Consider the following 21697-nt stretch of genomic DNA (forward strand, 5'->3'; position numbering starts at 1 on the left):
TTAATTACCTTGATCAGGGGTTCCCATCCCCCTCCTGCTAAGAGGCCTAGGCAAGGCACTGACTATGAATCATCAGATCAGGTTTCTATTTCTTCTGATTCCTCTTCTGATCAGGAATTATGTATTCTACCTTATGAGGACTCTGATGCAGAAGATTCCATCCCTTCTGCTTCTCCTCCTGAGTATTTTTCTTTTGGAGAAACTTTGCATACCTTAAGGGAACACTTTCACTGGGAGAGTCAGGATTTCTCAGAATCTAAAAAGAGGCTTAGGGATTTCCTTCTTCCTCAGCATAGGCCTTTGGCTATACCTCCTGTTCTAGACATTGATTATGTTTTTACAGAATCCAGCATGGCTCCTGATTCCCTGCCTCCGGCTCCTAGTAAGCCAGGCAGATATTACAGGGTTCCTGACTCCCACAAATTCCTTTTTAAAAACCCTACTGCTGACCCTGAAACCATTTCTCAGGGTTCCAAGGGAATTAAGGCTTCTACTGCTAAAAATCCTACCCCTTCTGATAGAGACTCCAGGGCACTGGATAGATGGGGTAAGAAGGTTTACACGTCTGCAACCTTGGCAATCAGGGCTTTAAACTGTCAATTTCATTTGCTTAAATATCAGCAGCACGTCATGGGCTTACTTAAACAGAAAATGATGTTGATTTCTGACTTTGTGGAAAATAGAGTTGCAGGATTTATTGCATTCAGCTGAACAAGTTGGAAAGCATACTTTGCAATGTGGTTTTGATTCCTTGGAGGCCTGTTGCAGGGCCGCTGTAACTGGATCTGTGATAAGAAGGCATGCTTGGCTCAATTAGCAAAATCTGCCTGATCATGTTAAAGCAAAATTGTTGGATGCTCCTTTACAACAGTCTATTTGGTAATAAGGCAGAAGAAGTTTTGAAAAAGATGGAAGATAAAGCTAAATCTATGCAAACTGTAAAAGATTTCCTACATGTGCAGCCGCCCAGGTTCAGTAGGCACTGGCCTACTAAGAATTGGTCCTTTCCAGTACCCACCAGATCAGGTCAAACCCAGACACTCCAAAGGCTCCAGGTTTCGGTCACAAGGAACTTACAGAACAAAACAATGGGGTGCCTCCACCTCCAAATTTGGAAGTAACAAGGCACCTCCCTATGGTAAACAGTCTCAATGACTTTCCTCTGCCATCACCAAGCACTTATCTTTTGGCAGCCCCTTTGGGGGGAAAACTGGCACTTCATGCACGAAATTGGCATCTAATTACCCAGGACAAGTGGGTTTTAAATGTAGTATCCCAGGGATACAGATTTCATTTCCACACATTGCCAATCCCAAACGGATGGCCAGATCTGCCTTCAAATCAGTGGGCAGAGGCCCAGAAACAAGTTGTCCCTCATGAATATGGGGGCTATTCAACCAGTACCAGAAAAGGAAAAGGGACAAGGTTTTTATTCAAGACTTTTCCTGGTACCCAGAAAAGACAAATCATGGCATCCAATTCTGGACTTATAAAACCTAAATACATTTCTGGACATTCCAAAATTCAAGATGCTGACTCTACAACAGTTACTGCCTATGCTAGGCAAGGATGCCTGGTTGGTAACTCTAGACTTAAGAGACTTCTGCATATCCCAATCAGGGAATCTTGCAGAAGATACCTCCGCTTCAAAGCAGGCTATTTGCATTACCAGTTGTCTGCACTGCCCTTTGGCTTATCTACTGCACCCAGGGTCTTCACAAAGTGCCTGGCACCAGTAATTGTATTTTGCAGACAAAGAAACATTCAAATTTATCCTTACCTGGACGATTGTCTAATTCAGGCAGAAAACAAGGACACACTTCTACAGTATCTGGCATTTGTAAAAAGGCTTCTAACTTGTCTAGGGTACACCATAAACGAAAAGAAATCACAACTGGTACCCTCTCAAATAATTACATTCCTGGGTGCAAGCTTGAATACAACTGCCCAGATGACTTACCTCATGCCAGAAAAACAAATTCAATTAATGACTTACTTCAAATAAGTGGCCACAAAAACCTAGCTATCTGCAAGACAAATTCTGCAGGCCTTTGGCTTCATGGCTTCCTGCATTCTACTAATTCCATATGCAAGACTGCATATGAGGAAACTTCAATGGTACCTAAAAAACTTATGGAGTCAACAGTGTCACAGCCTGGAAACAATAATTCCTGTCATTACTTGACTGCAGCAAGAGTTCCTATGGTGGGCAGATGCATGTCACCAAAACAAGGGACTGTCATTCATTCCACCCCCTGCCACCCAAACCCTGATTACTGGCTCATTCGATTATGCTTTGGAGGCGCATCTGGCAGGAAGATGCATTCAGGGTGAATGGAGCCCAAATCAAATGCACCTACATATCAACCAGAAAGAGATGCTAGCTGTACAGAATGCTCTGACAGCCTTCAAGGGCTATCTTCATCCAGGACAACTACTGATAAAGCTGGACAACACCACAGTTATGTGGTACATAAGCAGGGGGGTACCCATTCCTACCCCCTTTGCAGACTAGCCATGGCTTTGTAGAACATGGCCTTGACTTACCAAATACATTTACAAACTCAATTCCTGCCAGGAAAGCAAAATACTCTGGCAGACGAACTAAGCAGAACTCTTACGGACTCAAACGAATGGAAACTGGATCCACAAATCTTCAGCATGTTGACACGCAAATGGGGGAGTCCAGACATAGATCTTTTTGCCTCATCCCAAAACTATTAGTTGGACAAATTCTGCACAAGAATTCATCACAAAAAAGCTTGAAAAGTGGATGCTCTATCCTTCAGCTGGAAAAGCCTATCAGTCTACGCCTTTCCCCCTCTGCCTCTGCTCTCCAAGGTCTTACTAAAAGTCAGACAGGAAAAAACAAAAATGATTCTGATTGCCCCAGACTGGCCTCGCCAACAGTGGTACCTGCTCCTATGCAATATGTCACACCTTCCTCCATGGTACCTGCCTCAGACATCTTATCTACTGTCTCAGCAGAACTATCAAATTCTGCACACTCTGCTCCAAACTCTGAATCTTGCAGCATGGCTAATCAACTAATTTCACCAGTTACATCTCTCAGCAAACCTGTGAGGGATGTCATTTTGGAGGCTTGGCCTAGTACTAGAAAATCTTATGCTGATAAATGGAAAGGATTCTGTGCCTGGAACCAAGCACAAGGAATACACAGCAATGCCCAATATTTCTCAGATTCTGCAATGTTTAACTGAAATGCTTCACAAGGGCCTATCTTTTTCTTCCATAAAAATCCTTGCCGCTGCCATTTCAGCGCATTACAACACAGAGCCTCCTCTCTTCTCATCCCCTGCTAAAGCAGTACCTCAGAGGGGCCAAAAATATGAGACCTCCCAGGAGAGCACCAACTCCTGCATGGGACCTCAATTTTGTGTTGGAAAAACTCACCCTACCTCCTTTTGAACCAGCTGCTACTGCAGACATAAAATTTCTCTCTTGGAAGACAGCTTTTCTTTTAGGAGTCACTTCTAGAAGGATTTCAGAACTACAGGCTCTCATGGCAGTGGAGCCTTTTATTATCTTTTACCCGGACAAGGTGGCTCTCAGGACCAATCCATCCTTTATGCCTAAAGTGGTATCTAGTGTGGCTCTTAATCAGACCATTCATCTGCCAACCTTTTTCCCAAATCCACAGAAAAAGGGTGAGTGGATTCTGCATTCATTGGATGTACAGAGACAACTAAGATTCTACTTAAACAGGACAAAATCTCTAAGAAAATCTGAGCAATTACTGGTGGCATTTGCTGCAGGGGCAGAGGGAAAGGCTATTTCAAAGTAGATTATTTCAAAATGGATAAGCCATTGTATTCGTTTCTGCTACATGCACCATGGTAAACCTGTCCCCAAGGGGATCAGATCCCATTCCACCAGGGCTGCATCTACTTCTGCAGCCTTTCTCAGAGGGGTTCCTACCAGAGACATTCTAGAAGCTGCTACCTGGAGCTCAGTTCATATGTTCACCAAACATTACCATTTACCTCTGTTCTCTAAATCCAGAGCAGGCTTTGCCACTGCTTGCAGGGCCTTATAGCTGCTCCTAATGCTGTATAATTCCATCCTCCCAGCCATAGCTTTGGGATTCTACCCAAATGTAATTACTTCAGCTGTGAAACACGAAGAACATAATGCAATTGTGTACACTTATCATAAATGTAGATGTTCAAGTGTATTCACTGTTGCAGTCCTGGTTACTCACTCACCAGCCCCCTATTTTTCTCTTAATATACCTATTCTTTCTTTTACTATGCCCAAAAGCCTTTTTGGTGTATTTGCTTTTATTTGGAGGTATATTTTTTGTGTTCTAAATTACATGCACACACACACACACACACACACACACACACACACACACACACACACACACACAAACACATATATATATATATTTTTTTTTTCGCTCCCCATTTGGGGGGCACCTGACATCTGAAGCAAGAAAAACTGATGAAAATGGCATCGGTTGCATGTTTTGTGCCCCTGACAACCTGACGTCATGGAGGAGGGGACAGCAGCCGACACAGGACCCAGGACTTTGTTGATCACGCTGACTGAGGGCAACCTGCCAGCAGATTGCCCAAATGTAATGACTGCAAGAGTGAATACACTCGAACATCTACATTTATGGTAACTGCACACAACTGTACTTTAATTATACATGCAGTGTGTAAATGATCTGTGAATGACCCCTCTCTTTCACATATGTAGGATGGTTGAGAGTATTTCGGAGGTTTGTTTAAAAGACAAAATCAGTGTTTGCCTTTCAAAATTTTGCCCTGACTAGCCTTATCAGATTACTAATTCACAAAAGCAATGCTTTTTAATAAATGGTTTCGAGACTGGTGTATTCAAAAGGACACTGATTTTAATTTCTGAAATGATTTTCTGAATAACACAAATTTATTTGGGCAAGATAGGTATAATTTGAATTATTTAGGTGATAAATTATTAAATTCAAAATTGGTTGATATTGTGAAACATTTTTTAGATTTTGTCCAGGAATCAAGGTTAGATACAACCATGCTAGACACCCCAAGTTACTAAAAGTGTATCGTGACAATGCTTGAAGTTTGCCTTATAAACTAAATGTAGTATAAGTAAATAATTATAGCTTGGTTGTAAGTATTGAATTGTGGAATAGTGAAGGAATACATCTTCCTGGATACCAATCATGTATGTGCTTGAGAAATAGGATAGGAGGGGGAGTGGTTATTTTTGCAGCCCAGTGGCTAAATATTAGGATGTTGGAAATGGATTATAATTTCAGAACTGATTTTTGAGAAAGTATTCGTTGTTGACTCTGCTCTCCCATTAAACTTGTTAGTTTGTAATAAAAGCCCTACAATGTTAAGTTGTCAATCTCGCCTTCATTCTTGCTGGATGGGTTGGAGCGATCCGAATCGGCACTTGCTTAGCTTGAGAATTCCTTTTACCAGCTCGAGGCAACCCTATATCCCATGATGCAAGGCGGGACTACCTCAGATCTCGTTTGAAGAGGTCTCCTTTTTTGCCAGCTGAGGTAAGTTTGAGTTTTTCAAACAGCTTAAGTCAGGGTTTATCTTCCCCTTTTTCTATTTTTTAGTGTGTAGTGTCCATACAATCACCCTATTCCCCTTATAGTTAAAAAATTTTTACTTTTATAAAAAGTTTAAAAATTTTCAGTTAGGCCTAGGCCTCCCTTATTAATCCCTATCTGTGTGTCTGTGTTTGTGGGATTAATTGTGTGACTGTTTTGGGGTGTGTGTGTGTGAGTATTTTTGTTACTCTTTTTCATAGACTATGTCTAAGGAGGTAAAGGTCTCAGGCTTCAAGAAGTGTGACTCGTGCTGTCAGAAAATGTCTCTGACAGACGGTCACACTTCTTGTGTTTACTGGGGCCTTTACACCTGCAGGACTCCTGTGCTTTGTGTCACTCTTTTAGCCAGCGAGTCCTGCAGGAAAGGAGGAATAAATTAATCATCCGTGGCTTGCTAAAGCCGGAAGGTTCACCCACTAAACCTGGGTCCAGTAAGCCTTCCAAGCCATCTAAGGGTCAGGTTACAGCTTCCAAGCCTTCGGTGGCTCCGACTCCTTGAGTCGAGATCGGCCGCCGGCCGATCTTTCTTCTTCTCAGGTAGGGTCAGTTCCGATCGGTTCCGACACCCAATCTGCTGTTGCCTTGTCGGCTCCGGCTGGAGCCGACACATTATCCAGTATCGGAGCCGAGAAGCCTTCGGCTCCATCTGGAACCCATAGGACTTCGGCTCCGATGACTTCATCCAGGAAGAGATCTCGGTCCCCTTCTTTGGAATCTATCCACTCGGCTCCGGGGTCTCCTTTTTTGTCAGAGCGGAGTCATCGGAGCCGATCTTCGAGATCTTCCAGGCTGTCTGACCACGATTTAGAGAGGGTGGTAAGCAGGCTGTTAAAGTCGCAGGCACTGGCCCAAATGCTCCATAGCCCGTCTCAGCAGACTTGGCTATTGCTTCACCCTTGAACTTCCTCCTCCGACTCCCCACCAGAGTTTGGAGCCGGAGCTTCGACAGCGACTGTGTCGGCGCCGGAACCGATGCATCCTTTTCGGCTCCGTCGGCTCCGATCTCCTCCTTGAGACCTTCCTTGGAGGGATCCTTTCCTGTCGGCTCGAGGGGCTAGTGGCATCGGACCCTTGTCCGACCCGCTCTCCCTCTCGGGCTTCGGCTTCGGCACCGACATCGAGCCTTCCCTCTCAGTGGATCCGGGAATTCCTATTTCCTCGAACGGGAATATTCCGGTCTCCCGGAGGGGAGCCTTTGAGGTGATGAGGAGTGTCCTGGCACCTGAGCCAGGTCAACGGTCCATCCCTCTAGCTCCTCCCTCTTCGGTGCCTGTAGACGCCTCTTGCCAGCCTCTTGCTCTCAGGCCCAGGGATCCATCGCCCCAGGTTTCCCCATTGGGAATATCTTCCTCTTCCGAGGTTTCTCCTGACCCTGCAGGGGAACCCCCTCGGAAGAGGACGTGTAAGAGGAAACACACAGACTCCCCTGAGTCTACTACATCTGATACCGATTTAGATGAGTCCGAGGGTTCCCCACGATCCCCCTCTGAGGATGTCTCCTTTTCAGACATCCTTCAGCTCCTCAAACAGAGGGGGAATTGGCCCTCCATTGACCCCTCCGAGGATGAGTCAGTATACCTGGAGGCTTTTGGATCCCGACCCTCCACCTCCTGGGTGTCTCCGCCTTTCGACCCACTTATGCGGGTAGTGGCTCGGAAGGTGTGGGCAGCTCCAGATTCTGTGGAACCTGTCCCCAGGAGACCATCCAAATTTATTACGGCCCCTACGGACAAGCAGTTTCTTTCCAAGGGCGTCTCTGTGGATGCTATGGTGGTGGCGGCAGCCACTAAGAAGGAACTTGTGGATCCTTCAGTACCTGTCCATCCTCCTAACAAAGATTCTAGGACCATGGACAGGTATGGAAAGCGGATGTTTTCTTCAGCGACCTTTGCTATGCGTTCGCTGAACTACCTTTGTCACTTCACCAGGCTTCAAAGAGATATTCTCAAGGAACTAGGTGAAGTGGTCCAGGATCCTTCTGCTGCTGGGGCTCAAGAAAAGATTGCCTCACAGCTAGCAATCCTGAATTCCTTAACCAACTCCTCCATGCGGCTCATATCCTATGCAGCCGATGGAGCGAGCAGGGCGCAGGCACAGGAGTGGCTCTTAGGCGTTAAGCCTGGATGCGGCTTTGTAATTTTGGACCCCTTTAAGGTGTCCTTCACCAATACCCCTTTGACGGTTCGGCTTTGTTCGGACCTCAGGTGAAGGAAACCTTGACCAGGTGTGAGCAGGACGGTAAAACTCTTTCTGCCGTTGGAGTCCATTTTCCACCCTTCTAGACCCTATCCCAAGGGTCAGAAGGGAGGAAGATGTGGTTCCATAAAGCCCAAGGAGCTACACCGGACACACGTGGTCAGTTTACCCCAGAGGCAGAGGGGTAACAATAATAGACGCCGCCCTAGAGGCAGGGGGTCCTCAGAACCAGGGCAACAGGGAGTCTCTTCCTGAGAAGCCCTTTCAGCACCCCTGAGGTGTTGCCCGACTGTCCACCCTTGGAGGCAGTCGGGGGAAGGATTTTGCTGTACCCAGTAGCCTGGCATTCCCTTTCACAAGATATGTGGGTACAGTCGATCATATCCGAGGGTTACAAAATCCCTTCGAAGGTATCCCTCAACAATCCCTTCCAGACATCTCACCCGGTCAAAGGGATTTGGCAGAACAGGAGGTTTCAAAGCTCCTAGAAAAAAGAGCTATCCAGACTGTTCCGGCAGACCAAGTAGGATCCGGCGTCTACTCGAGATTCTTTTTAGTCCCCAAAAGGACGGGAGATTGGAGACCAATATTAGACCTGAGCAGTCTAAACAGATTTGTCAAGAAGGCAAGATTCCGGATGGTCACGCTTCAGTCCATTCTGCCCTTTCTGGGCAAGGACAACTGGATGTGCTCTATAGACCTTCAGGACGCGTACTATCACATAAAGATTCACAGGCGCTCAGGAGGTTTCTCCGCGGGACCAGTCATTTCCAATTCAGAGCCCTGCCCTTTGGCCTCACTTCAGCCCCAGAGTGTTTACCAAATGCATGGCAGTGGTCACAGCTCATCTGAGACGTCAAGGATTCCAGGTGTTTCCTTATTTAGACGACTGGCTCCTCTCCGCCACCACCAGGTGTCAGCTTCTTCAGACCAGAGACTACACTCTGCAGCTATGCAGGAGTTTGGGAATTTCAGTGAATTTCAAAAATCTTCTCTGCGGCCTTGCCAATCTATCACCTTTATAGGCGCAGAATTAAACACTGTCAAAATGTTAGCCAGACTAACAGATCAAAGAATTCTGGACATCCAAAAATACGTTCGGATTTTATTGCAGAGCAGCAAAGTCAAAGCCAGATTGATACTAAAGGTTCTAGGTCTTATGGCTGCGGCCATTGTTCTTCTACCACTGGCTCGCTTCCACATTCTGCAGTGGATGTTATTCACTCATTGGTCGTTCCATAGTCTTCCGATGAGGCACGAAATCTTAGTCACACAATCGTGCAGGACTCATCTGAACTGGTGGATATCTTCCCCTCTTCTTCATCAGGGCGACCCCTTTGTTCCCTCCTCCGTTGCCACAGTTACTACGGATGCCTCTCTGATCGGGTGGGGGCATTATCAGGGCAGGATGGTCCACGGACGCAACCCATAGAATACCATCTGCACATAAATGTCCTGGAGATGAGGCTTTTAACGTTGCAAGCCCTCAATGACTTTCTTCCCGCGGGGACTATTGCAGTACAAACGGACAACATGTCCGTGGTCTGGTACATCAACAAGCAGGGCGGGACCAGGTCCTATCCGTTGTGTCGAGAAGCTCTCAGACTTTGGCAATGGGCAATCTCCTCTCATTGGTTTCTGATAGCAACGCACATCCCCGGCAGGTCCAACCTCTCGGCGGACAGGCTGAGCAGATCCATTCTCATGCCAGATTTTTCTGAAGTGGGGCACACCTTGTTGCGATCTTTTTGCTACACCCCAAAACAACAAGTGCCCCGATTTTTTCACCCTCTTTCAGGCCAACCCCTGAGAGACTCTCTAACCCAGGATTGGTGCTTTTCCTCCTTTTCCCTTGATTCCACAAGTCATTCAGAAAGCCACCGTTTGAGGGCCAAGTTGATTCTCATTGCCTTACTGGCCTCGACATATTTGGTTTCCGTCTCTGCATCGTCACCTCCTGGTGCAGCCCTGGCATCTGGACCCAGTTCCGGATCTTTTGATCCACCAGTCGGGTCAACAGCATCGGGCCATTCATTTACTCAACCTCACTGCTTGGTTGCTCCACTTCCTTCCCTAGCCAGGCTTCCTATGATCTCTGATCCGGTCAGAGATATCTTAGTGACTTCTTTGAAGTCGTCCACCAGAACCGTTTATGCTAGCAAGTGGCCCATTTGGGCAAATTCCAGAAATATTGATCCCTTTACTGCTCCTGTGCATTCTGTTTTAGATTTCCTGGCTGAAGTTTTTCAGTCAGGATCTTCTTCATCTACAGTAAAAGTTTAACTGGCTGCTATTTCCAAGTATCATGTTGGCTTGCAAGATCATAACATTATGTCACATAGACTATGCAAGGCCTTTCTGAGAGGAGTGTTTCTCCTAAAGCCGCCAATAAAACATCCTCCTCCACAATAAGATCTAAATTTAATGTTAGCATCCTTAATGTTACCACCCTTCGAACCGTCTGCTTCATGTTCATTGAAATTATTGACCTGGAAAACTATATTTTTACTGGCTGTCACTTCAGCAAGAAGGGTTTCCGAGATTCAAGCTCTCTGCATCCGTTCCTTATACTTTTTTCACAAGGACAAACGAACCCGTCCTTTCTCCCCAAAGTTGTTTCTCAAACTAATATTAATCAATCCATCGATCTACCAGTCTTTTTCCCAAATTATTCTGACAGAGCTGAACAAAAGCTTCATTTTTTGGATGTCCATCGTCAGCTCAGGTACTATTTGCATAGAACGAAACAATTCAGGAAATCGGACCAATTATTTGTCTCCTATGCAGAAAACAGGAAAGGTCTCCCAGTGTCTAAAGTGACCTTATCCAGATGGTTGTCTTCCACCATTTCTTATGTGTATTCACTCAGAGGCAAGCAACTACCTTCTAAACCACTCAACCAGGAGTCTATCCACTTCTGCAGCCTTTCAGGATAGACTACCCATTGATACCATTTGTGCAGCAGCTATTTGGGTCACTCCTCATACCCTTGTCTCTCATTACAAGTTAGATTTGGCCTCCAGAGACAGGGCCAGTTTTGGTTCCACAGTTCTCAAGAGTCTGTTCCATTGAGCCACCCGGGATACAGGTGCTACCATCCAGCAAGAATGAAGGATTGACAACTTAACATTTAGAAGTTATGTACCTACCAATACCATGTTAGTTGTCTTCTCCCCTGGCCTGGACAGATCTTGAAGAGTTCCTCTTCTCAGGTTGTTTCCTCCTGAGCCTTCATTAGAGGACTCCTTTATTATGAACTTGGTTTTCCTAAAATATATTAGGTTAGTCTTAGCTACCAAACGAGATCTGAGGTAGTCCCGCCTTGCATCATGGGATATAGGGTTGCCTCGAGCTGGTAAAAGGAGTTCTCAACCCATCCAGCAAGAAAGAAGGCGAGAGAAGACAACTAACATGGAACGTTATGGTAGGTACATAACTTCTAATTATCAAGTACTGATCAACTCTGGTATACTGATGGCTTTGTCAAATTTATGGCTTATGATAACTTGATAATATTAGGTGACTTTAACTTTCCAGGGATCAGTTGGTCTAATGGCACAATGGTGACAATGTTGGAGGATGAATTTTACAATTCATGTATGTTATACATTTTGACACAGATGGTTAGCTTTCCTACCAGATCAAATAATATCTTGGATCTCTTACTTACAAATATTCCAGATAAAATTTCTGACATTAACCAAATTTATCCATTAGGCAATTCAGATCACTTAACGTTTAAATTTAATATAACTAAAGCTTTTCTTACAAATCAACAAAAAAGTATTTTTGATAAGTCCAAGCTGTTACATTTGAACATTAATAATCAAATAAATTCTATTGACTTGAATTCCTCCAAGGTAAATAATGTTGTGAATAAATAGGACTTTGAAAACATTTTTGAAGTTCTTTTGTCTGGATGTAAAAAAACAATAATGGACAGTTCCATGGTTAGTACTAACCATACTAAACTTCTGAGAAAAAAGAGAAAGAAATTTAGACTCTGGAAGAGGTTCAAGAGAAATGATGTAAACAGGCCTATCACATAGTGAAGAGGTTCAAGAGAAATGATGTAAAACAGGCCTATCACATAGTCTCCAGAAAGTCAAATGCTTCTTTAAGATTAGCAAAAAGTACAGTTGAAGATATTTAGTTAGTAGCCCTTGTTCTAAGTAATTTTTATTTTTACATTAGATACATTGGTAATAAGGTTAAATCTTCTGGACCAGTTTCTGTTTGAGGTGAAGTGTTGGATGCTGGAGAATTATTAGCGAACTTGCTTAATGAGCACTTCTTGGCAGAAGATCCTACACTGTTTGTGTTTGATGACAGGATTTTAACAGAAGATGACTGTATGTGCCCAGTTTCCAATCTGACTGTTGTGCAGGTATCTTTAAGCTGTATCAAACAGGGTCCTGATAATATTCCAGGCATTTTCTGAAAATATTGCAGTAAATATATTATCAGCTGATGTCTCTAATTTGTAATAACCTGTTATATTGTAGCATTCTTCTGGCTATTGGAAACTTGCAGACTTAACTTCAATTCGTAAGGGGGCCCAACAGACAATATAAATAATTTATAGATCTGTCAGTCTTACTTCACTGGTGGGGAAGAGTTTTGAGTGGTGTCTACTGTCCTTTCTTAATCAAGATGCCATGCTCATACATAAAGTTAATATATACATTGTTCGCTGGATGGCCAATTAGTTTTGTGGTAGATTGCAGAGAGTAAGGATAGGAAATTTTCACATCTAGCTGGCTTGAAGTGAGAGAGTTCCCCCAGGGCTTAGTTCTAGGTCCAGTATTGTTCAGCCTGGTAGTTTCATTTATTTCTAAGATGCCTAATGTTTGGATGGCCAAGTATGTGGCCTCATACCTCTCAAGTGTACAGATTTTTGCAGAATGTCCAGATTTTGGCCTCGTATATTTTTGGTCCATTTTTCATATACTTGTGGTTTTCTTGCAAATTAGTAGTAAATCATTACATACTGAAGTTAGAAAATGATGACAGGCATTTGAGTTTGACTTCATATCCTTCAGAAAATTCATGCTAATGCAAAACCTGTTATTCTGTCAACTTTATAAGTTTGTAAGAGCAATATATAAAACTTGTCCCTATTTATGGGCCTTTGTCCCACTTGTATTTATAGCTTTGTCCAGATTTCTTGCTGTAAGAGGGTTGAGAGGTGTGGTCACAGTATTAACTAGCTTGCGTTATTACATTAACAGCAGGTATTAACCACTTTAACAATTACATTTGTTTGATGGCTGAATTCTTAGACTTAACTAGACTAAAACTTAATAAGGATAAATGTACTTCTTTGCATTTTGGGAAACCAGTGGTTGAATATCAAATGAACTTTGATCCCCATGATTTACAGAAGTTGATAAAATATAAGAATTATGTATCATTGTATCTAGTAATTTTAAGTATAGGACTAATGACTTAAAAGTTAAAGCGAAGGCATTAAAAGTAATTGGCTTAATTTTTAAGAGCTTTACAAATAGAAATAATTGTTTTTTGGTGTTGCTCATAATATATGTTTGATCTGTCATTGAGTACAACATGTTGTTCTGCTCCTACAGGAAAGGTGACCTGGTTTTAGAAGGTATTCAAAGAAAATTTACAAGGCATATCATTACTTGTAGAGATGAATCATACCCAAGCCTAGGCCTTTTTTTGGTCATTTACAGATATCTGAGGGGTAAACTTATTTAGCGTACAGGGGACTCTGGAGTGAAGAATATCGATTTTCTACTAAATATTGAATTGTTGAATAGAAGCATATTAACCAGAGGGGCATATTTTACTTACAGAATTGAGGAGTCAATGGCAGTCTTAAGAACAAATTATTTAACACAGTCATTGGTTCGACTTTGGAACAGGGTTCTTCTGCATATTTGACAGTCTTTATCTTAGCAGATATTCAAAAAAACAACTTGATACCTGGTTGGGTCCAAGGGTATACAAGTACATTAAGGAATCTGTGTTCTGAATGGCCTTTGGCCTTTTTGCATGAATTAAAAAACAATTGAGTTATTGAACTGGTATAGATTTAGGTCTATAGTACTGCTGGTTTGTTTAGAAATAGGTCAAATAGGAGTGGCTCTTTCATGATTTAAAAAGTGAGACACAGATCATCTTAAAGCAACAATTGAGACTACTAAATAAGAGTATTCTGCTGTTCTGTTGAGATAGTTGAAGGATTTAAGGCCTTTATTTTTTTGGTTAAGTGTAGTTAAAGTTTTCCAGCTGAGTGATCTGTAACTCCATGAGAACTTGATCTCTGTCTTATTATGACAGAGGGTACCTGGCAAGTACAGTTTGTACTGTCAGTTGCTACTTTCCTTTAGGCATAGACAAAAACTGAATGTACACAGGTCATGTCTAAGATCCTTTACGGATGTGAATCCTATGTGCCCCTTGTTGCATGCCAAACTAATGTCATGCCATTGCTCAAATCTTTAACAGTTATTTGGAATAGCCTGCCCTGTTTTAAATCAAGGAAATTCTGGACTCTGCTGCATTTCAGCCAACAGCAAGTATTTGTTCCATGGTCTGGTAAGATGTTCCTGCATTTGTCAAATTCTGTTACTTAATAATGTCCTTTTTACTGAGTTGCGGTAATGCAGTTTGTCAAAGATGCAGTGTTACATCTTTCAGTAGTCTGAAGTCGTACTTCTCATGTCATCAGCCTGTTGCATTTGCAAGTCATCTTACTATTATCTGCATAGCTGGCTATGTGCAGTTAATGCATTGTGATTGCAAGTGGTACTTTTAACTGGTTTTATCAACATGACCTTCTGAATGTACTTTGACTGTATTCTGTAGGTATACACATCTTTTTCTGTAGCCCAGGTAACTAAAGAGAAAAGCCCAGTTGGATCGTTTCACGTGCACTGTTAAGAAATAAAAAATCAATTTTCAAAACAAATAGAGACCTATAGAGGTTGATGACGGGAACTATCTGGCCCACATGTTCTATTCATTTTCCTCTCTTGTTTGCCTGTCTGTTAATCTTTCCTGTGATGATTTATGCATCACTGACAGCATAGAATGTGAGAGCATGCAATAGAAGTCAGTGTCACCAGTGTCACTTTTTGGTATTGGATGGTATCTTTCCCTGTTATAGATAACTCTTTTTGGTGTATATAAATTGTCTTATAGAGGTAGAACAACAACAGTATCTGTTACTTAAAGTTTCTAAGTTATTTAAAGTTATGTAAAGTTGTTTTCTTTACTAATTGGAAGGGCGTTTTTTGATAGGATGCCCAGGCTTCCATAATTGCTGTAGTCATCGCCCTTGCATGTCACTTTCTAACAAGATAACTCTCTGTCTCTGAAATGGGATCCCATAATTCCAAAAAGAGTTGGCTCATTCTGAACAAGGAATCTAGCATTCTTACAAGAGTTAGCTCACTCTGAACAAAGATTCTAGCAGTCTTACAAGAGATAGCAGTGCTCACTCTGAACAAGGATTCTAGCATTCTTACAAGAGTTAGCTCACTCTGAACAAAGATTCTAGCATTCTTGCAAGAGGTAGCAGTGCTCACTCTGAACAACTATTCTAGCATTATTACAAGAGTTAGCTCACTCTGAACAAGGATTCTAGCATTCTTACAAGAGTTAGCTCACTCTGAACAAAGATTCTAGCAGTCTTACAAGAGATAGCTCACTCTGAGCAAGGGTCCTAGCATTCTAACAAACTTTTTCTCCCTGAACTGAGATCTTGTTGTCATTTTCTTAGACCTGCCGTTTTCCACATAATACACATTTTTAGTCTTCATTGCCAGCATCATGTGTAGCACATAAGTGCAGCCTGTCCCCGCTCCATTATCCAGCATCTTCATCTTCACATTGCATTCATGGAAAACACCATTAGAGTTTGTTCCTCAGTTTCCATAGTTGCACTGTTTATGTAGATAGTGTGAGTCTCTTCCAGAGACTTTTGTTTGACACTTTTAGTAAATTGCTTATGTAGACATTGTCATAATGACAAAGCATATTGTTGCCTGTGGATAAAACTTGGAATTACACATTTGGTTATTTTTTTTTTTTCTTTCTTGTCAACCTGTCACTTCTGATGTGGCTGAGCATCTGCTGCATTGAAGGTTTGCTCGGAGATTCAGCATTGCAGCAATGTATTTTTCACATGGAACTGTATTACTCTGGCTTGTATTGAGTGCTTGTTCATCGTGAGAACTTTTGTCCTTGCTCTTCTTTGGACTTTGGGGGTATGTTCTGGCACTGTCAGATTTTGGGGCATACCTCTCAACCTGTAAGCACAACGAATCTGGACAAAGCCAAAAATAATGAGGAAACAAAGGCTCAAAATATTTGTTCACTCATACAGAGCAAATGTATTACTTCGCACTGTAAGCAGCTCTTTATAGGTTACTGTTTTGTCCAGGTAGTATTAGAAATGAGTCCATAGTAGTCTGTGTATGTTACAGAACTGTGTCACTCTTGGTTTTACTGGGCAGATCTTAGTGATATGTGGTTGTTGTATCATTTGAAACCTTTGACTCAATCACAGTAAATGGAGTGCTTTCCCACCAAAAGCAGCCCTCGATATGTTGCAGTCTGTCTGCACACACCCCCACTAGCTTTATTAGCATTCCACAGTACTACATGGTTGATACCATATAAACTGGGACATAAATCCCATTTGCATAGAAAAAATATTTTGCCATTTCACTGAAGTAGCCTTTGATGTGTTATCTGATTTCACTCAGCAGTTCATTAGCAATCCAGAGTATTGTGTAGTTGCTTTAATATACTATAATATAATATAATATGGCACATGTGTTCCACTAAAATCAAGCTTTGATGTGTCACTGTTTGTGGTCTGTCCCACCATAGCATTACCATGCAAACTGCAGTGCATTCTGGTAGAGTGCAAAAGGGACGCATGTTCCTCAGAAAAGGAATCAAAAGCTCCCATCCCCAGAGTAAGCAGCTGTAGAAGGGTGCACTTTCTAGCCTTCCATTGTGCCAAGATAACTCACCAGTCAACTTTATGTAAATTAAGTAACTCAATCAAATGTGGCAAACATCAAGTGTAAAATAGAGTTAAGTGCCAGTTTTTCCTGAGGCAGTAAAGCTATCTTGTTCAGCAGTGGCACAATGGAGTCTGCATAGTATAGTCTGCTGTTTCTTGTCACATTCAAAAAGTTATTGTTTTGTTACAGCATTTTAATCAGAGATATATTATCATTCCATTAAAAGTCATTTTAATCACGTATGTTTGGCCATCCAAGAACTCATGTTTTCTGTTTTGCAGGTTTGATTCCACTCACTGTCTGATGATACACTACCTCTTACTGTTCTTCAAGTCGGGGAAATTTGAAGGAGAACCTGTAATCATTTTATATAACGGATGAGAAATCTTTACTCACTACATTTAATTTCATGTTAAAGGAGATCTGTGTTTTCCCGTATTTATTCACCAGTACTTTCCATGCAACATGCATTGTAATTGTCTACGTAACAAGACTTGCTTTTGATTTGTTTTTATTTGCAGGGCTTCATGGCTCCATTGAGGATGCCAACCAAATCCATTGTCACAGTTCTTATGTATATTTGCAAAGCATACCAAGGAAACTTGTGGTACATACTGTTATAGCTTATTTAATGTAAAAGTAAATTTTATAATGGACACCTTAGTAGTAATTATTTTTAATTAAAAGACTAATGGACTTTTATGTCAATAATGCAGACTCATGAAACCGTATGAGCAAGTCCAGTGTACAACATTCAATTAAAAATTAAGTAATCCAGTGCTTCTTTTTCATATCTCTGCTAAAACTGAACTCTAGCCGCAAAGACTCCTTGGTAGTGTGGTACATTGTGCCAAGCATACTGTGGGCACATTTCCAGGTGATGGAAAGTATTACTTGATATAAATAGTCAAGATCAGGGAAATTCAGTCTCTAGCCATTGCAGTTTATCAGATGGTGTTACACAGCTATGTAGATATAACCTGTTCTAAGAAAAAGAAGATTGTTGTTTCCTATATAACTGATACTTTTTAAGTTGCAAAACAAGCAGTATTTATGATTTTAAACTATTTTATACTAATTGTCTTTAAATACAGCCAAATTAATGTGTGCAGTATAATGTTTGCATTATAAACTATAATAAACTTATTAAACATAATTTAAGGGATAACTCCAGAATTGTGAATGTAGCCAGTTTAGTGTTGCCACTCTGGCAGCTCCACTAGAGTGAATGATGTTCTTCATTCCACATTGCTGCAGTCCTAACTATTGGGTAGTCCGCAGTCGGCCCGGATATATAAAAGAGTAGTGGCTGAGTTAGTCCGGCGATGACGCTAGTTAGGGACTCAGGGCCAGTACGCCAGGGTACGCATGACATATCCTCAGTCTTTTTTTGCCGCATCGGTCCATGCAGCGAGCAAGCAATTTTGCAGTGCGGGTTGGCGTTCTGAGTTTTTCTGAAGTCAGAAAGTTTTCAGAGTAAATCAAAGTTTGGGGAATATTTTTTTTTTTTTTTGTTTTTTCTTAACGGATGTCAGAAAAAAGAATAATAACTGTATTTTTGTGAAACAGAGAGGGATTAGGGATTACCACTAGGTGTTACTTTGAATTGTGTACGACGTTGTTGACGGCCGCCTTTGCACGTGCTTGCCCAATTTGTTAGATTATTAGTAGATAGACTGTAGACTTTGTTAAAGTGTTAGTTAGACTTGTTTTGTGCTTTCAATGCCCGCCGTTGCTCGACGCAAGCCAAAAAGCAAAAAAACGAAAGGACAAAGCGACAGTCCCAGACGCCGGTTCAAAGACAGTCCCAGGCGTCGGTTCTTTAGAGTTTTAGGTGGCGGTTTGTTTTCCCCAGGAGAGAGGAGGAGAGTTTTTAGACTTTACTGTTACAGGATCTATCCTCTAGGGCAGGGTGCAGGGCTTCTCAGGTCTCTGTTCTTCCTTCTCTTCCTCTCTTCCCTAAGGTGGTTAGCTTCTCTCCTTTCCTTTGAGGCTTCTTTGCCCTGCAGGCCAAGTTTTGCTTCAGTGGGGGGTAGGCCTCAGGGTCTTTGCCTAAGAAACATATGCTTAAAATGTCAGAGGATTTGATTACTGATAAGGGTTATGAGCCCCCCTCCTGATAGATGAGTGTTGAGTTTGAGAGAGAGAGCTGATAAAAGGTCTGAGGGAGGCTTCTGAGTGTTTGAGGAGGAGCCTCAAGGAGTACCTCCTTATTCTGATTCTCTCCTGCTGATTCTACCCTGAGATTTCTCCTCCTGAGGATTTTTTTCTTTTAGATTCTTCCATGAGGGAGAATCCTAGGATTTTATTCAAGATTTCTCTGATTCCAGGAAATTTTTTCTCATTTTAGGAAAAAGGGCAGGATTTTCTTGACCTTTAGGAAAAGGCTGTTTTGAATCTGTGTGAAGATGTTTTTGTGATTGGGTGAATCTTCTTCATTTGCCTCTTGCCCCAGTTAAAGGTTTGATAGGTGCTATAGGTGTTAATATGCCTAGGTAGTATATCCTCAGTTGTCAAAAGTACTAGAAACTGGCTAGAGGAGTATCTAAATGGAAGGTCAGGGCCTTCCACGAACTGTCTCCTCGGGGGCCTGTTGTTTGTGAGGGCAAACTGTGGAATAAAAAAGTTTAAATGATTTAGGAAGGTGGGGCTTTGGAATGATGGGAATAGAAAGTGTATACTTCTTCCATATTTATTGTCTTTCTTTCACAGTTGATATCTTGAAGGTGTTAAAATATCAGAAATTGGCTTCTTGGTTGGTCAAATCTAGTTCATGCTCTTCCTGGTTGTTTGTATTGAATGAGTTGCAGCAGGATGGCTGCCAGTGGTTGCCTCCAGGTTTCTTGGCTTCTGTGGTGGTTCATGGTTGTGGTGCTGTGTTTAGAGAGAGGCTGGTCACGCTGCAGTCTGAAGCTCTTTTTGTTGATGCAGTTGGTTTGGTTCTCAGGTTTTAGCTGAGTTACAGCAGTCTGAGGTTTTTGGATGCCTTTTTAATGTGAAGTGTTTGCAAGTTACTGTGGAAGCAGTTTAAAGGCAGCTAAGGGGCTACCCCAAGTCTATGCAAACTGTGTATTTAAGGGTAGACTCATCCCGGGGGGGGGGTAGCAGTGGTAGGGGCAGAGACAGGCTGCTTTAGGCCTGCTCACAGGCTTCAGACAGGGGGTAGGAGGAGTCCTGTAGGGCAGAGAGAGCAGACCCAATGACCTGCCTTTCTTCTGAGGTCAGCTGCACCTCCCTGGGGCACCTGAGCTTTCAGCAGAGACTCTTTTCAAAGGAAATTGGGATTTAATTACTCTCTGATAACAAATCGGGATATCATTCACCACAGGTTACTGGATTTCCTCCTTTCATTCAAAGCCTTTTAGAGGTTTACACTTCGTTCTCCTATCAAAAGAACAGAGGCTCATCGACCAATTTCTGTTACCCAATCAGCGGCACTTCAGACGGACATTGTAAACTCCCAAAGAGGCTTTTTTTCGTTCCTAGTACCAAAGAAAAAAGGAACCTGAACTTAACTTTTCCTGTTCCAGGTTCCTACCAGGGAAACATTCTCCAGGATTCAAAGTTCCAAAGTTCTGCACAGCTTAATTTGACTGGGCAAAGAGATCAAATGATGGTAACTTTAGATCTCAAGGAAGCTTAGAGTATAGAACAATGTCTGGTAGTGTGCCAGATCACTTCAGCTGGAAAGTCATGTGCCTAAGACTCTAAGTTGCCCTTTGCTTTCCTTTCGCTCTTTTACCAAAACTACTATATTCGAGTTTAGCCCTCAGATTATAAAAGATTCTGTGACTATCCTTACTTGGACTCTAGGTATTAATCTTGGCCTTAAAGGAACTGAATCTACAAAGGATGAAAAAAGTCATGACTTCTATAACAACTAGGAGTATCCAGTTGAGTAATAAAGTTATTTCAGAGCTTCTCTCAAGACATGTGCTTTCTCAAGAAATGCTACAATGGTATCTGGATTTGGTGAGCTGAACCAATGCCAAAAGGCCCCCCTCTGCCTTCATCACCCCGATAATCTCCAGTCTATTCCACAATGCACATTTAGTCCTTTGTCTCTTAAATACATAAGAATCTCTAGTTCTGGTCATTAATTATGCAAAACAACGAGCTTCCCTGGTTCTTCATATCCATGGTCTGCACTATCATGGCAGAAAGTATTGATGTTGGACAAATGCCCCAGCTACAATGTAGTGGACACATAATGGTGCTTAGCCAAACCACACTGATCTTTGTGTCACTCAGAAAGATGTGTTAGCAGGACTCTCTGTTGCACAAAGAGGCGAAGTCAGAGAGTGGGCCAGAGCTCATCTAGATGGACCAGAGGCAAGTCAGATATCTCTAGAATGAAAAGTCAATTCTAGACAATTGCCATGACTTGATGCCAGGCATACAAGTAAAGAGATGTTAGCAGTCCAGTTTGCACATTGCATGCCAGAAGTTGATTCTAACAGACAACACAACTGTCATGTGGCACATCAACAAACATGTGGTGGCATTCTACCAGAACAAAACACACAACTGTCATGTGTTTGGCAACAACAGCAAGAACACACTTCATGTCTTTCGCTTCAGCTAAAGCAACAGTCAAGTGGGAGCATATGCTAGGCAAACAAACACAAGCAGATGTGTTGAAACCTTTCTTCATGATCCTCAAAAAAAAGGAAATCTGCCACCTTCATGTATTTCAGTGAAACATGCTGTTTAAAGCACTAAGACAATCCATGGTAACAGTGACATGGGAACACCAGCTAGCAGCAAAAAACTGATTTCTCAGGAGTTCAAAAGAAGTGGATGCTTTTTTTTTCCTTCATAAAACACCTTGTCTTCTTCTTTCGCCTTCTTGCACAAGCCAAAGCAAGGTTTCTAACTTCTAGACAAGACAAAGTTCTAA

The 21697-nt window shown here is 42.2% G+C and overlaps 1 protein-coding gene across 1 annotated transcript in view; it reads left to right on the top strand.

Moving 5' to 3' along the window:
* The window catches only part of LACC1 (laccase domain containing 1), a 249385-nt gene extending 231811 nt beyond the window's left edge, over positions 1-17574 (top strand). The window contains exon 7 of the mRNA XM_044071708.1: positions 17079-17574. The gene's annotated coding sequence lies outside the window, so the exon portion shown is untranslated. The remainder of the gene's footprint in view (positions 1-17078) is intronic.
* Positions 17575-21697: the final 4123 nt, after the last annotated feature.

This window comes from Protopterus annectens, chromosome 5.part0 (genome assembly GCF_019279795.1).
Source record: "Protopterus annectens isolate FY-2018-M chromosome 5.part0, PAN1.0, whole genome shotgun sequence".
Classification (NCBI taxonomy): Eukaryota; Metazoa; Chordata; order Ceratodontiformes; family Protopteridae; genus Protopterus; species Protopterus annectens.